We start from the raw sequence: 17,911 nt of genomic DNA, 5'->3' as shown, positions 1-17,911 counted from the left end.
CCACATAACATCCGACGTGCTTTACACTAGCTTTGGCATGTGCAGTCCACTTAGGATTGTGCAGATTACTCCTTCCTTGCCAGCCTGGAGGGTCCCCGTCACAGAACAGGGAAGCATAAGAGCACCCAGAGCACTGTCCATAAAATCAAGCAGTTACGAGTCCTAAGCGGGGAACTTGGACCGGAGCTGCTGCTGGACAGTGAGACCCTGTTAAGAATATAAAGCTTTAATTGTAACGATGATTTAGTGTCATCATTCTGCCAAGGATCCCTAAAAGAACACATCTGCCCCCTTAGTGTCGGGTGACAGCATTGTCCACTTCAGCTTCTTAGGGGCTTCATTAATGCAAGCTTCCCACCTCCTGCACAGTTTTGTGTTTGGTATCTAGTTTCATTCCCCAGTGTCTAATCTCTACCAGTGGCGAATTTCTGATGCTTCACCAGCTAGGACACATACTTCCCAGGGTCAGCAGATGCACCTAAGCCAAAGGGAACCCATTGCTCTTACACCTGAGTGTGTGCGGTGAAGGGTTGCTACCTGCACTGGGCTAGTATTTGTTATTCAGCAAAAGGTTAGAATAATGGTCCTTCACTATCTCAAGATAAAGTTTAAATGTACTCTCTCTAGTATGCTTCAGTCCTAACAGTTGATGGGTGACAACTTGTGGAGGAGCCAGGCAGGAGAACAGACACCAGCAGTAGTAACTATGTATTTCTGAGGTTAATGATCCGATCCTAATAGACTAAAGTTAGAATTACTATTACAGGGTTACCTGGGTTTTAAACATCAGGGGCTGCTTACATGTCACGTTTGTCCCTTCCAGCTGCTGAATTTTCCTTAAGCTTGCAAAGCATTCCCAGAAACGTAGTAGCTGGTCAGGCAAGTACAGAGACATGCAAGCAAGCTGATTCTACTCAACAAATGGAAATCCTATGTGCACCACAGGAAAATGCAGCTTCATGGGGAGTTAAATAAAAGGTTAGTTGCTCAAAACCCAAGCCTAATAGAGAAAGTTTAATCTTCTATTAGCCTGCAGCATGCATGATTTCATACTATTTTGACCACCCTTGCCTCTGACACTTTAACCTTGAGGAAGGTAACTATGCATGCTGCAGGGTAACAGGGAACCAGTTTCTTACCACTCGTTTCTCTATTTTTTGGCCATATGTCCCCGTATAGCATTTTAGGGAGAGACACTGTGCAGCAGTTTACTGTCTCCGTCTCTCTTCATCAACGGGCTTAGGCTACGCTGCTCCGTTTCCCTCGGTGCCTTCGCAGCTGGAGCCTTTCCGTGGTCTGTTCTGTCGTGACGTTGCATTTCACTCGGCTGTTGCCGTCCCTCGTCCTATGACCCTAGGCTCAGAACTGGGGCCGCTTACGGCAACATACGAAGTGACATTGCCCCTGCGAAGCTCGCGGGACCCCTCCCTGGCAGACTGTGCTTGACCCGGCACAAAGCGCCTGCGGGGTGCCGCCGCGCCGCCTCTGCCCGTCCTGCAGGTACTCGTGGGGCTTGTGCGGTGCTTGCGTGTGCCTGCACTGCGGGGCGAGCCCGTGCTCCGTCCGCGCTGTGTCACCGCCGCATGTCCCCACAGGCGGTGCCTCAGCCAGCGCCGCTGCGGGGCGCGGCCGTACCTGCGGGGCCGCGGCCGCTCTCCCCTCACGCCGTCCCGCGGAGGTCCGCACCTCCGGCTGGCGGCGGGCGGCCCGCGCTCGCGCCCGGCTCCCGCTGCGCTCCTCCGCGCCCGCAGGAGCGCGCTTCCCCCGCTGGCGCGGCGGCCCGCCGCCCTCCCCGCTGCGCACCCGCCCGGCGACCCGCGGGCGCTCCCGCGGGGGGACACCTCGCCGCGGGGGGCGAGCGCCGGTGCTGCCCCCTCCGCGCCTGCCCTCGCCGCCGGGGGCCGGTCCCCGCCGCGGCCCCCGCCTGCCTGTGTCACGGCGCGGCGCCCCCTCCTCCCCGCCCACCATTTTCTTCCCTCCCAGACAGGCGCGGGCGAGGCGAAGCGGGAAGGCGGGCGGCTGCCTCCGTCTCCCTCCCCTTCTCCTCAGATGCCCTTTGCAGCCGCTGCAGGGTTATTATTACAGTATGTGGCTGCTCCCTCCCCCCCGCGCCGCCGGCGCCGCGCCGCGCGGCTCCGCGCCGCTCCGCTCCGCGCCGCTGGCCGGGCGCCGCCGTTGTGCAGCTCCTTGGCCCCGCTCCGCGCCTGGCCGCCGCCCAGGCCCGCGCCGCGCTGCTGCGAGGGGGGGCGCCGGGCCCCGCGCGCGCGGGGCGGCGCGGCGCGGCGAGGCGACACCAACGGCCGCGCGCCAACGGCTGACGGCTTCCCGCCCGCTCCGCCGCTCCCCTCAGCGCCGCGGGCGGCGGCGGGCCCGCGCCTCAGGGGACGCCGCCACCGCCGGCCCCCCCCCACCCCCTCCCGCCCCCGGCGCTGCCCGGCGGAGCGCGGCCGGCGGCGGGGCGGTCTCTGCCCTGGCTCCCAGACAGCGGGGGGACGTGGGGCTGCGGATTATTGCAGACTAAGCAGTCTGGCGCTGCAGCAGCGGGCGGGGGGAGGCGGGCGGGAGCGGGCGGGCAGGCGGGGGGAGTGTGTATGTGTAAGGAGGGGACGGGAGGGGAGGGGGGAGAGCTGGCAGCCAGCCAGCCACCATCAGAATTAGCTCATTGTTCAATATAACCGGCACTGGCAACCAAAAGCGAGCCTGAGAGAGAGGGAGAGAGAGAGACTTTTCCCCCAGCCACCCCCACCCCTTTTTCTTTTTTCTCCAAGGCTGCACTTTGGAAGAGGTGCAGTCATTCTTCCCCACACCCCCTACCCTCTCTCCACTCCCCCAACTATAAATTCCCTTCTGTAGCATGCTGCCCTTTTTTAATCCACATTTGTGTTTCAGATCATGTAGAAAGGACAGAAAGTGAGCAGGGAGCGGGGGCTTTTGTCTGTAAGTATATGCAATTCCAATCCACAGAATTTTAATTTTTTTTTTTTTTATTAATCCTCTCTCTCTCTCTCTCTCTCTCTCTTTGTTTCTTTTCATTTCCTTTTGTCCTTAGCTGGACTTTGCTGCAGCTTGCCTTTCCCCCTCTCGGTGCACATTTCCAAACAGCCTTTCTTAAAGAAGATGAGAAAACGTGCATATATGTATTTAACTCTTTGTCTTTATGCTTTAAGGCTGGATTTCTAGGCTGGGGATTTTTCTGCACACATGCAAGGGGAGATGAGAAGTGGTTTTCTAAAACTGTTTCCTGTTTGTTTTTTTTTTTTTGCTTTTGCACTCCACAAACACCAAAATGCATTTTTGAACCTAATGCACTTAGCTTTTTTAGCATGCATGCAAGGCTCTAGGATTGGTTTTTCGTCTCTTTTCTTCTCCCTTGTAAAACGAATCTCCCTCTTCTCCGCCCTGACACTGGATTCCTCTCAGGCTGCTGGGGTTTATTTTTAGAAAGCAGTCATTCTTGCAACAGCCTTCTGCATTTTTGCATGTGCAGCAGTTAAATTTTGGGTGGGTTTTTTTGGGAAAAAAACCCCCAACAAAAACAAATGTATTTTGGTGGACAGTTAGTGATGTGCTTTCTTTCAAATGTTTATGTGTACATTTATAAATATATGAGTTTGCAGTTTTAAATCCAATATGTGTGTGTGTGTTTTGTGTGTAAACATATGACTCATACCTAATTACATTTCATACATACACACTACAGGTAAGAAATGTATAATCAACAGAAGAGAACTTTAATTTTTTGCAACTGTGTGAAAACTGATAAAGCAGGTATGCTACAAATTCAGTCAATTAAGAAAGTGGTAATTTAAGGTACCATTTAAATGAGGTAGGACCCACTCTCTTCTTTTTTATTCTCCCTATTTAAAATAGGGGGGTTGTGGAATAGAGAGACAGAGAAAAGTGGAGGTTATGTAATGCAGTGCCATTTCCAAAAATACCTGCTCTCCGGGCCGTTACACTGTGAAAGCCTGACACTGTTATAATTGTTTCTTGATTGCAAAAACACCACACTTTGTAGCATGCCTGGGAACAATGGACCACCTTTGCAGTAAGCATACAGTGACGGTTTTTTGTCCTCTTGACTGATTTTTAGGTGTGTTAACCATTAGGTATAGCGCTTTTCAGAGATGTATCCAGTGCTAAGAATAGCATAGGGTTCTGCAAATCCAGGTACCAGGGATTCCTTTGTCCTGTATTTAAGCTTACAGACCACTGAAGTGCAGAGAAGCATGATATATAGGCGTACATGTGGTTAGAATAATTTGCATGACTTTATGCTTAACCACTGAAGCTTATACTCAGCTCACCCACTGTTCATGCTGGCAATAAACAACTATTAAATATTGCGGCAGTTGGAATGACTTTTTTTTTTTCATTTTTAATTTTTTTAAATTGTTTTCAGATTGTTCTCCTTGTGCTACTTGAGAGAAACTGCAATCCCAAGACTTAACAGAATCTAAAAATGGTAAGAATTGGTTGCTTTAGCAAAGAATCAGTATTTTTTTGTATAAATAGAAACCTTCATTCCCCATCCCCAATACTGGTTTATAAATACGACCTTTATAAGACATACTTTTTGAGGCTCTGGGGATTTGCCATACAATGACTGATGTACTCTGAAAACCTCCGTATGTTGGACCGTTGATTTTCTTGCATTTTGTGAATAAAAATCTGAAATCCCTCTTTGTGCAGTAAGGCTTATTTAATTGAAACAAGCAGTGTTTAGGTTACTATAAAAAATACACATCATAACACATGTAGGAATACATGCAGACAAAACAATATCCAGTAATTTCAGCCCCACCACCTTCCCCCCAAAAAGAAAAATAGGTCATTGTACTTAGGAAGTGAAGCAGATTTAATGTCAGTCTGTCAGAAAAGTACACAAGATGCAAACTAAATTTTCTTATTATTTGGTAATTTTTTCAGAAGGTTACCCTTTCTTTGTGATACAAATCTGTTCCAGAAAAAATGGCTAGGCCTCAGCCTAACTGAACTTACAGGCACATAGTTGGAAGGTATTTATTGAACAATATTCAACAGCGACCCATTTCCTTCAGTGCTAATTGTGTTTATATTTTTACTGATTAAAGTCCATTTGTTATACTCTTGAGATACTACTGCTGACAAATACCTAATTTTAAAAATTAAACATTATACATCTAAATGTGCTCTAAATATGACATTCTGTGTCTCAGAATCAGCAGGACAAAGAAAACTGTTTTTTACAGAAAAAGTACACAAAGTAGGCAGAATTAGTTTAGATGCTGTGTAGCATTCTTGATTGAAGATGCAGCTATCACTGAAGCATGTCTGAATACATGTATTGACATAAATGTGATATATTTTGGGTGCTACATGATAATATGGTCAAAAATCTGTTAATTTATATGGGATAATAGCTTGTCTGAAGTAGCATTGCATAGGGTGTACATTAGCACAGAATATTTTCCAAAGTGTCATGTTCTCAAGGACATATTCTTATGAAGATTGGGTTAAATTAATTGCATTAATTATATTATCCTTGTCTGGTCCTTTGGGGTTGTTTTGATTTGGGGGAGGAGGGATGATCAAAGGATGTTTAGAATAAGAAAATAGGTAATCTATTACAAAGGCTTTTTTTTCTTTTTGGCTCCTTGTTTTAAATCATTCCTAGCTGCAAAAATAAACTTGCAAATTCTGGAGTTTTAGTCTATTCTGGAACCTACTTTCATCAAAGTGCTTTGCTCATCTGTATATAAATGAATAGTTGGGGGTGGGGAATTAAAAGGGAAATGATTCACTTAAGCTGTGAATAGAAATAATGTTAAAATACATTTTGTTCACACAACTGTGGAATATTGGATAAGGCAACTGTTTTCCTACCAACACCAATGTGACAATCAGCCCACATTTTGAGATGGTATGCAGGCTGTTATGTGCAATGTATGCATGTCTATGGAACAAAAAGATTATTTTAAGTTTTGTTAGGCATAAAATAGTGACTGATTTTTACCAGCAGATGGTCTATAAATCTAGCAAGGTTCCTGTAGTAGTGAATGAAATCAGTGTTTTAACGCTGGTCTCCAGGCCAGAACAAAACATACAACTTGGAACTATCCAAATGCAGGAAATAAAACGTAGTTACCCACCTGTCTATTCCCATTGTTTGTTTTGCAGTGTAACATAAAAAAAAAAAAATCTCATTTGACTGTTTTCAAAAACAGGTTTTTATTTGTTTTTTATTTGTTGCAAAAGTTTTTTATTTGTTACAAAAAGGCCTAATTCCACTTTTTTGTGACTGTTGATCAGAATTTCACTGTAAGAAAGACTAGATTTTGCCCCAACTTGCAAGTTTGCTTAAGATGTGATACTTGGCAGACTCTCTTCCCCTACCACCACCCTTTTTTGCCCTTTCTTTCACTTTTGGCATGGTAACACTGAATGTAATTTGAAGTCAGACCACTGACATACCTTCCTTGCAGTAGTGGATGCACTTGTCCTTGGCATATTTCTTGTTATTTATTCCAAGTGTCTCCTTAGCCATTCTAATTAGCAGGAAAAATTCTCCTTTACATATCAACACTTTCTGCACTGCAATATATTACATGATTGTAAAAGGGCTTGCTTTGTTTTTAATATAACAGCATACGCAAAGGCTCTATTCTGCTTTCACTGGTCAGTGAAAATTTAGCTGTTCCATTTCACCAGGCTGAACTAAACCTTAAAAAATAGGGAAAAATGGCCTGCTTATTCCTTTGCTAAACGGAAAGTTCATTGATTATTTAGTTAAGCTTACAGTAAAATTAAGAGTGACTAGAATAAACTTGTTGAGTGAGAACAAATGAATTCTTGGTTTAACTTCACTGTCTTACCTTCTTAATTTCTTACTGTTCTTATTCCATAAAATACTTCTTCAACAACTTGCAAGTAAAAGCAAACAACTTTGCAGGTTAGTTTTCAATGCTGCGTCTCCTTTTCCTAGACTTGGGATTATTATTTCCTCGTACCTGTTTAATTAATCTTTCTTGGACCTGTATAATAATAACATCATCAATAGTTTAAAGAGAAATAGAAAGGCAGAAGCATGTACATTCTATTCTTCTTATAATTTTAACTTATGGACATTTTGAGTCATCTTACACAGTAAGACCTGCCATTTAAGGATCTGTCCTTACTTGTGTTTAATATATTTGCTTAAGTGACCCCCTAAAGGAAGAAAGAACCTTTTATATTTATTTGCAATGTATAGAGTCCTGAGGTGATTTTAATTGCTATTTTTGTTTGAAATGCCAGAATTTCTGTATACCACCTTCATGGAAAGTGCTGTATGTCATAACATACAAATTTAGATTTTAGTGCTAATTAAGATTCAAAAAAAAGGATTCTAACTAAAAGAAAGAAAGAAAAAAAGAATTATTTTAAAAATTTATTTGGCCTATGTGATCCAGTCATTGAAATAAATTATCTTGTCAGAGGAGTGAGAGTAAGGAAGTATTAAGTCCAGTTTTCTGTGACCTCAGAGAAGACTTTTAGCAAAAACAGGAAAGGGTTTTTTGAATGGTAAATGTTTGTTTTCAAAGAAAGAAATCAAACAGTCATTTTAGATGCTTGAGAGAGTGGTCTGCTTGTTTGGTTCTAAAGCACTCAGGTGTGTCCTTTTCCCCTGCTGGCATTGCAGTCCATTTCTGGACTTCAGTTCTGAAAGTTTGCAGTGCAGGCACTAAAGAATTTAAACTAGTAACACTAAGTGTGTATCAGTAAACAGATACCTCCTTAATAATTTAGTTTTGACCTACCCAAAAAGAAACAAAGTATATTCTAGAGCAGCTCATTAATTTACTTCTGACTTACAACAATTAGATGGCTTTCTTCTTAAGCACTAGTGGTATGGAATCTTTAGGCTAGGTGTTGTACAGTATAGCTGTGCCATCCCAAAGCAAAAAGGCCCCAGAGGGAGGGCATTTCAGCTGAACACTTCCTGTAGTGCATCCTTGCCTGAACTGGATCAGTTTTGAGGTTATTCTATTACTTGCATTCTCTTCATTTTGTAGTCTTACTTGGGGAAAAAAGAGAAAAATGGCATGATGGCCTTTTGGAGAAAAAAACAGTTGGGGGAATAGCTTTTCTTCATTAAGTTGGAGAGAAAGAAATGACAACATGTTTGGTTGAAGAGGAAAAAAATCACCATCCCATTTCTTTTTTTGTAGTTTATAGGGAAATCTATAGCATCATTCAAGTTAGGCGAAGAAATTTATGAGGCAAAGCTTATATTTAAGGTTTCATCCCAGTTTAGCCATTATAAACCTTTTTCCAGTGAGTTATATGCAGGTATCTTTACACAATCTGTAATTTTCTGTGTCTATAAAATGACTTCACCTTAGTTGGAAGAACTGTTAAAACTTTAGGATTCTCTGTGCAGAATGGAGCTTGGGATTAGCCTGGCAGAGACAGGCATTATTTTGAACCTTTTATGTGCTCTGAGGAATAAGAAGAGTGAGATAACTAGGATGAGACATTATGTCCAGCCTAATACTAGATGCACACTGGACAAGGGCAGCTCCTGGTCTGGTATGAGAACACTCATACTTCTTTGTTGATTATTGCCGAGTCTGGAACTAGAATTGGAATCTCCTTTATGGTAGTTCAGAACTGCATAGGAGCTGTAGGACTATATCAGATCCTTTTCTGTTCATGTGTAGGCATGGGCAGAATTTGGTCAAGAGCAGTAATGGAGAGGGATTAAAGTTAAGCACTTTTGGCCATCTGAATGTGTATATTGTGCTTTCTTCTTATGCTTATTTATTGTGCAGGAAGAATACACGGGTGCAGTTTGCTCAACGCTACTTGATTACTGAAAACTTAGGGAGAATTAAAGCCTTTCCAGCTTACAAAAGAAATAAGCAGAAGTACAAACTCACTTTTTGCAATACTTTTGCCAAGTCAGCTGTTCAGCTGTGCAGAAAAAATGCCTTTACTTGATTATGGCTGGAAAAATTTGAAGTGGGGTTTAAAGAAAAGTAATTTTTGTCCAAAGCTGTAGACACTGTGGATATTTCTGTGGTACAGTTCATATGCACATTAAAAGACAAAAGCTCTGTTTATATGTGTTTCTACCCAGTCACAAACATACATGCTCTGGGTGCTAAAATTTTTTAACTATGTACCGGCATACTTGTCTGAACAGAACTGTTTTGACACATGGAATTGGAGGTTTACATAATATGTTGTCCAGGACAAATCTTTGCTGAACTTTTTTCACAAAGGCTGAAATCTTGCAAAATCAGAAATAAGCGTTGATATACACCTTGTAATATTACAGTCATGACATTGATTTTAAGTCTTGGGATCTAAAGCCGTCACCAACAATTTTTTCTCTCTTTTTGCATCGGAATACTGCTGCCCCACACCTGAGATCTGATCTTTGTGTGTATGGCTAATGAGAGGGGAGAGGGACTACACTTAATAGCCCTAGAACAACTTCATAAAAATAATTCAGTTAGTATCATTGACTGGGACAGGATATTTTAATAAAAACATTTTTAAATATTTGTACTTTGTTTTTATTTCAAATATTTATTCACCTCATTGCACCATCTTGGTTGAGGGTGCAATCTGGAAAGGTGCAAAAATGTTCTTTTCAAATGTTTAATGTAGAATGATACTATGAATCATTGTTTGAGTGTTACATGAAATTCAATTTAGACCGCTGTTCTGGCAAATTCACGGTAGCACTACTGAATTAATCCTTATGTAGATGTTCCTGGGAGGGTTCCTGATGTTTCCTTCTGTAAATACTGCATGTAAAAAAACCCAACCTCAGAACAGCGTTTTCTCATCCTGCAGGAAGAAATGTTTCTGGGTTAATTTTGTTAACACTAACCTTATTGTCTGTCTGCTAGCTTAGCATACCTGTGTGGGAATAAGTTGAAAAAAGTTACAAGAAATTTTTGTGTTCTCACTGAAGGTGGTATAAGCCTTGGCTTAATATGTACATGATCAGAAAGAACTCTTGAATTCTTACAGCACCGATTTTTAGAAGGCACACATTGGCATCACAGAGCTACTCAAAAAGACTAAGTTAGAGAGGAACAGAACTTTCTTCTTTGTTTCAGCGTGACTATATCTGTGATAAATCTCCACCGCGAAAGAGTATGAGTTTAAATAACTCTATTCCCAGAAGAACATCCTGCGGAAATACTGGTAAATGTCCTTACCCTTAATTTCTCAGCTAAGTAATTATATAAGGCAACATGAACAGGACCCTGTGTGTCTCCTCATTAGATGAGTCCTCTGGGACCCACGGATATTTTATTACTTTCAACCTACATAACATACATGATACAGGTTGTGGTTTTGTATTTGGAGTAGCAGTTAAGCTACATTAAATGACACCAGATGCTGGTAATATGGTGACTGCAGGTAAATGTACCATAATGCTTTGAAGCACCTGTTACAATGTCATCAGCTGTGGTCATTACCTCTCTTTTTAATGAGGTAAGTACTGGCTGTACAATGTGGTTCTATGTCTCATTTTCAAGAGTACCACTGGGGCTTTTAACACTTGCCTGAAATACGCTGTTTGGGCAAGAGGTTGGTATCTCATGAAGGGAAAGGCTTTCGTGGCTGGGCTCTGCAGGAAAGCAGTCGGCAGAGGCAGTGGGCTTGCCGCTACTTGGAGAACAACGTCGCTTGTTGGAATTCTGGTCAACTTTCTGGTTTGAAACAAAATTAAACTGACAAACAAAACAGTTTTAGTCCAAAGCAGTGTATTAAGTCTTCTGTAAGTTACAGTATTCAGGCCATTAATTTAGAAAATTTATAGGAAATTAAAAAATGAAACATGCTTTGGGATTCAGCTTGGTGTATACATTGGTGTATACATACCCCAAAATTGGAAGGAGGGAACTGGGAGAGCACAGAGGAGAAGCATTATTCTGGGCTGCCTCTGCTCTTACTGTTTCTTCAGGATTCCCCGGCTGGCCACTGTTGTTGTTGGTCTTTCCGTTAAGATCAAAACTTAATGGAGTGAGGAGACTGGGCTAAATGGACTTTTTGCTCAGCCTGTGACCATGCTGCTTTTCTTCCTCCTCTAGCGCTCCAGTAATTTATCAGCATTGGGTATGAAGCTACTGATGATCTTAACTGTGCAGCCTTTGGTACTGAATTTTGGGACCCAGTTGTGTGTTCATGTGAATTTGTAACAACAGACTTGCTTCTGCATCTTGTTCGGCAGTTACCATTAGGTGTAGATACAAATGGTTACTATTAAACTTTTCATTACCCTGTTACAGTTGAAAAGCAAATTACAAACTTACATGTAATTGGCTGAAAACTCAAATACTATTTTAATTCTCAGGCTTGTTAATGTTATTTTTCTGTGTGCACGTGTTAAGCAAAATAACAAAAGCTACTATTGTAGTGCAAAGGCAAACAAAATGAAGTGGAAAAGGTGCTAGGTTGCACTGGGCTTTGAGTTTGGTTTTCTAGTGGGCTTGTTTGGTTATTTTGATTTCTCTAATGTTTTACAGTTTCAGAGTCCATGTACAGAAATTTACTGGTGGAATAAAGTAGTTTGCAGCCATTTTATTGGTTAATGGAACTTTCCATATAATATACACTTGTTTCTTATTATTGTTCTGAAATAATTGCATTTCTTTTCCTTTGAAGGAGTGTGATAACTCTGATAACGAGTGTCTTTGTTCAGTTCATGAAGTCAGTCAGAAGTTGGAGAAGCATTTATGACAATGTTCGCAATGTACTTCCTGATTTCTTTTTCTCTTACTCTTCATAGGCATGGTAAATATTAACAATGCTTTCAACCACTTTTGCATATTAATGAAGAAAAGCAACATGAGAGCACTTGTAGCACAAAAGCTGGATTCATCCTGACTTGTGCAGAAAAGTGCAAATTGATCTCTCTGTCTAAAAATTGCATTACACTCAGGTGGTGTGAGGAGGACTCCTCTCCAGGGAAAAGGAAAGCATTTTCTATAACTAAACTCATTCAACCATGTATACCAGAAGACAGCTAAATTTTCTGCTGAGGGTTCTTACCAGCTATAGAATTCAGCATGAGTGTGCTGACTATATACTCAAGATTGATTAGCTTGTGTTTTCCCCCTCCTCAATACCATACTTCTTCAGTTTTGGAGGCCAGTAGTCACGTAAGAGACCTCTTGGAAAAACGTGCCTGCTCCGAGTGCTTAGTATCTACTAGTATCCTTTCCTGTAACAAGAGGCACTGCAGAAGTAGAGCCTGTTAGTCTTAAAAGCATGTTTTTGTAAATTTTGCATAGTCACTCAGATAATTTTCTTATACATATTGTGGGATGCTGTAAGTACATATGCAATAGATGCAACCTATATAGTATGGATGAGGACAGGAGTGAGTTCTTTGAAGAATATAGATAAGCCAAGGTAGGAGACAACATAGAAGCAGACACTTCAGTGTAACTTGTAGAATAGAAGCTTTAAGATGGAAGAAACTATGGATGAAGATGGGTTTATATGAGAAGATTTTTACTTAAGATCTAGAAAAACTACTTCCAAGGTCACTTCCTTATGTTGTGTATGGAAGGAGCAGATGATATACTATTCTGTGAAATTGATATAAATTGAAGAAGTGTTGAACAAGGACTGCTAAACCCCCCTAATGAATAAACTTGCTAATTCATGTGCAGCATAGAGAGGGGGATGCAAGGAAAAGCATACTTGTCTCATTTAGGCTTTTTCATCTCTATGTGGTTGTGAGTTTGAGTCATCAGATGTGGCGGAATAAAAAGCAGCAGTAATATCTTCCTCGTGAAAAGGCAGAGCCAGCAAAGGATGCTGATGCACAGAAGTCAAAAGCAAGTTCAGGTGTGCAGTTGTCCTGCCATGTTCTGCTGATACACTGCCATATATTAACTCTTATTGTAATGGCAGATAAAGTCACCAAAAGGCGGGCCATTTGGAGCAATTGCAGCCAGGAGGAGAATGATCATATAATTCTTCATCAGTTCTCTCAAGCCATTTATCTACCTTTTTCTGCTGTGTGGAATTAACCAAGTGAAGTGATCGTAAAAGATTTTTTTTCTCCATTTATTTTTGAATGTTCATGGCACTGATGTGGAAAGTAGGACTGGTAGAAAAACCTGCTGCCTTGACAGTATACTGAAAATGTGAAGGCAGGTTATTGGGGATAACCGTCGCTGTGCCTCAACCAGAAGCTCAGTCTTGTGATGCAGAGCCACGCAAAAGAAGCAATCAAGTTCACAAAACTGGCAGGTCTTACAGCTGCTAAACTGCATGTTCACAGTATTTTTAAATAATTAAGCTAAGGTAATTAAGTTGCTTTTTAACTTGGGCAAGTTGTGGTTTCTGATGTTTCAATGGGGCAAGCTTCCTCACTGAGCTTGTTTCAGAGTCAGTCTATCACAACAGCAGCCTCCCATTTGATCGTGAGTACCGCTTCTTAAATATAACAAAGGTTCATCAAAACTTCAGTGACTCTTTGAAATAAGGAGTAATGATGAGCGCTCTTGATGTTGCTCTCTCATTCCCCTCTCCAGAAGATTCATAAGACAAAGCTGATTGATAGCAAACCGCCACCCAACTAAACTCTTGAGAAGCAGCAACTACTCAGCTGGCAGTTGCTGTATGTATTAAATCCTGCGTGCTAGGTTTAGAACATGGTGGGCATTAATATCTTATGCTTTCATAATGTTCCCCTCACAGTGTTAAACTACTGCAGATGAGACCATTAGTTTACCACTTGCACTGAAGTAAATGCACTGATCATAGCACAAGCTTTCCTTCCAGTTTTGTTTAAAATTATTTTTTTAAACAGAATTATTTATTTGGTGTTTAAGCAATGGTGCAGTGAGATTTGCAGTGAAAAGGCTGTTTATGCATCTGGATTGTGCTGGTGGGCTGTTGGTTACAAAGAGAACTTTTTACTGCAGTGGGAGGCACTTGAGGGATTGAGAAGCGCATGGCAGAATGTGCTGGGAAAAGTCATTGCAGCTCAAACCAGTGGTAACTGAGAAACTTAAGAATCTGCAAAGTTATAACTGTTTCAACTTAGCAGGCAACTATGGGGTTGGGTTTTTTGGTTTTTTTTTGGGTTTCTTTTTTTTTTTTCCCAAAAGAAAATGCATCAGGACTCAATTTGGAAAGAAAATCTGCTAGACACTTTCAGTGATGCTGAGACCAGCTGTAAAGAAAATAATCTACAACTTTTCCTCTAGGAGCCTTAATACCATTGATTTGTGTCATTGCAACACAGAGCAGGTGATGAAAAATCCCCAAACTGCTTCAAAGAAGTACAGGTACAGAAATGAGGAGCAGTGTTCCTTTCTGGCTATACATCCCATCCCCAGGAGAACATGGTAGGAGGATGGCCGCTCTCCATTCTGGATTAGGCACAACAGACACACAGGGCCCCCAGTCCTCACAACTGCACAAGCATAGTTTTAGTGCTGCGGAGGGGAACAGCACGCCCCTTTCTTTCCTTCTCTTCAACACATACCTCTATCATTTTACTCCCATTCCTCAGCACATGGCCATCTGTCTGCTATTAGACTGCTAATCCATATAGTAAATATTTTCTTTTTTTTCCCCTCCCCTCCCCTCCCCTCCCCTCCCCTCCCCTCCCCTCCCCTCCCCTCCCCTCCCCTCCCCTCCCCTCCCCTCTCCTCTCCTCTCCTCTCCTCTCCTCTCCTCTCCTCTCCTCTCCTCTCCTCTCCTCTCCTCTCCTCTCCTCTCCTCTCCTCTCCTCTCCTCTCCTCTCCTCTCCTCTCCTCTCCTCTCCTCTCCTCTCCTCTCCTCTCCTCTCCTCTCCTCTCCTCTCCTCTCCTCTCCTCTCCTCCTTCCCCTTTTTTCCTCTCTTAGGTGGGCTAATGCAGAATTACTAGAGACAGTCACATTTTATTTGGAATTAGGAATTTCTAGATTACTTGTCATAATTTCCATTTTGTTTTCATGCCCCCCCGCCCCGGCCCCCCTGAACTGGTTTCTCTGATAAAGAAGTTATCTGAAACTTCTCAAAGTGTGGTTGCTAGTGTACTTAGAGCAGTTGGTCTTCTTCATTAAGCTTGTAGTTTGGAAATCCAGACTGCAGTTGAATTCAACTCCTGTAAGTCTTGAATGAGACTTGATGAACAGGAATTCAGTTCTGGTCCACATGAAAAGGAAAAAAAAAAAAAAGATAGAAAAAGTAACTCTGGGGGCTTTCTTGTTTGTTTCTTAACTATAAAAACCTTGGGAACGCTTAACAGGAGTGTGCTCATTTCACTAAGTTTAGCAGGTCTTAAATATCTTTTTTTTTCTTGATGGATGTACCTGAATGTTTGAAAGATGCTCTTAGTGTGTAGGAATGAAAAGTGGGTAGCAAGAAATTAATTTTAGCATTTTGATGTGACTGATATGGTAGGTTTAGTCCAGCTCTGTTAAAATTATTTTATGTATAGCCTATTTTAAAGCTGGGCAAAACTGTTCCCCTATTATTACTCTTAAAGAGGACGTGGCTTAAAATGGAAGAATAGGCATTAGAGTTTTGAAATGCTGGTTAAACAGAGCCTTTGCAAAGGCAAAAAAGAAGTTTCTCTGTTGAGCAAAGTAGAAGAAGAGTCTACTCTAGAAATCGTTCTGTTTTTGGAAAAAAAGTAGCAGTAAGTAGTTTTGGAGTCTGGATGCTGTAAAAGCTGGTAAAGAGACTGGATATTTGTTTTCCTCTACCTTTGCTTTTTCTGATTTTTAATCTTAATTTTCTTTATTTGTATATTTTCAATGGAATGGAGGCTAAGGAATTGAAAACATATTCCTCATAGCTCATAATTGGCTATCTGAAGTTGGCCTCAAAGTTTCAGGCAGAATTGCTTGTTGCAGAACACTGTCTCAGACAGCACTTCCCAGATCAGTGGGTTTCTTTCCCCGACTTCTCAAAGTGGGAGTGAATGGTTTTGTGTATCACATGTTCTGCCAGGAAGGCAGGCTTCCAAGCCTAATAGTGCTGTTAGTCAGATGTTTAGGGGTGATCCACTCTGATAATTTATGGATGAAGTTTACTAGCTTAATTTTTTTCCTACTGAGTATCAAATGCTGAGGCTATCGATTTGAGTCAGCATACGGCTCTTACACATTGTATAGACGTGCAGTAACTTTAGCTTTCAGTCCATCCTAAAGTTCAGTAATTCTGTTCGGAATCCTGATGCTTTGGTTATTTAAGCCAAGCCTGTACTCACATAATAGTCACACAGGAAGTACTAAGAAATGAAAATATGGTGCGTATCAATGGAAGCATTTATTTAGAAGTGTTTGCTTCATGCGAACAGCTGGAAGGTTGTAAGCCTTACATCCTACTCTGTAATGGAGCATTGCTTTGCACTTTTTCTCTGTATATAGTTCAGCTTGCAACATTAGTATCAGTTGTTTTGAGCTGCTGTAATTGACTAGAACGTCTTGCTGTGTTTTTCTAACACTCTGGTTGTTGGTATATTTGAACGTTTATGTAGTTTCTGCATTTTATAAAGCATGTAGCATGGCAAGACATCCTTTTTTTTTTCTTTTATTTTTCTTCTTTTCTTTTCTCCTGGTGGATTGCAGTAAGTCCTGAGTGGATTTTTCTACACCAGAATCTTTTTTCCATTCCAGAATTTTCCTCCACTTATCCAGGATCCAAACCATGACTCCCTGGCCTTTCAGCATTGCTTACAAGGCAGATACTTAAAGTCCTTTGGCTGCCCATTCAGGACTTTGGTACAGTTATAGCAGAACAGTTACTGCATGTGGAGTAGGTCCGCGTGATCATTACCCACCAGTATTGGCCACAGTAGTTGTTTTTTAAGGGATATTGAGAAAATAGGACATTACTGATTTTTTTTCTCCACAGAAAATGACTGTGAAAGATAGCTGAGTGGTTGTGTAGGGTTTTTTGGTGACGGTGGTGGTGGGTTTTTGTTTTGGTTTTTTTTTGGAACATAGTTGTGAGTATATCTTACAATTTACACCTTTTTCCTCCTGTCCCATTCACAAAATCCACCCTCGAACTGCAGTCCCTGTAAGTTCTTATGAATTTAAGTTGAGGATCCTTTCTTTGTCATTTAACTGCAGGTGCTTATTTTATTCCTATTAAAGTATTAATAGGGATGACAAGGCCTATAGGCTAACGTGAATACTTCTCAGACTCCATGGAAAATATAGAAGCTCATATTCATCAGAATGAGTGATACTGTATTCTCATGCTTATTCCTTCCTCCTATAGGAAAATACACTTTTTCGTATACTTTGCTGGTTTGAGCACTCATGTCCTGTGGTAGAGCTGAACTGCTATCACTGTTTCCCACCATGAGTTTTCATATAAAGAATGTGACTACACAACAAAATCAAGGCATAGTTTTAGGACAGGTAATCAGTGATTATGAATAGCAACACGAGAGCTCAGGGGTTGCTTGGTATCTTTCATTCAAATGTCTCAAATAGTCAATGTGAACATTAACTGATGAATTCACAGAGTGCCCTGTGCTGTGTATTAGTTATTCCATGTCAGCCATACCTAGAGAGCTTAACTGGCTTCTCTGAGATCATATAGTAATCTAAAACATGAAATAAAATCTGATGCTTTAGTCAGTAGACAGCACTGTGGTTTGTACTGTGGAAAATCATGGGAGAATGTTATCAGCGCAGGCACTGCCTTAGGCTCTGTGTTTTAAATTTCCCTCCTCTGTTTCCTACCTTATAGTAGAGTTCAGGATTTTCTCTTGGAAAGATGATTCAAGTAATATTCTGATCATTTCTCCAAGCTACATCTAGTCCAGTTGTGACAACTAACAGTCAACATGCAATCCCAAGAAATGAAAACATTCCTCAGGTTTCAATATAAATATAATAGTAGCAGGTGAGTAAAGGTAGTCCACCAGGAGTTTAAGTGACAAGGCAAGTTTCGATTTCC

The 17,911-nt window shown here is 41.6% G+C and overlaps 1 long non-coding RNA gene across 1 annotated transcript; it reads left to right on the top strand.

Moving 5' to 3' along the window:
* Nucleotides 1-2,670: 2,670 nt before the first annotated feature.
* LOC132320711 (uncharacterized) lies at nucleotides 2,671-4,461 on the top strand. Its single transcript, XR_009484580.1, has 3 exons — nucleotides 2,671-2,785; nucleotides 2,890-2,937; nucleotides 4,403-4,461. It is a non-coding gene; the product is annotated as an uncharacterized LOC132320711 (long non-coding RNA).
* Nucleotides 4,462-17,911: the final 13,450 nt, after the last annotated feature.

The sequence above is a fragment of the Gavia stellata genome, chromosome Z, assembly GCF_030936135.1.
Source record: "Gavia stellata isolate bGavSte3 chromosome Z, bGavSte3.hap2, whole genome shotgun sequence".
Taxonomy (NCBI): Eukaryota; Metazoa; Chordata; class Aves; order Gaviiformes; family Gaviidae; genus Gavia; species Gavia stellata.
Note: the sequence above shows the minus strand (reverse complement) of the source record. Positions and strands in the feature narration are given on the sequence as shown.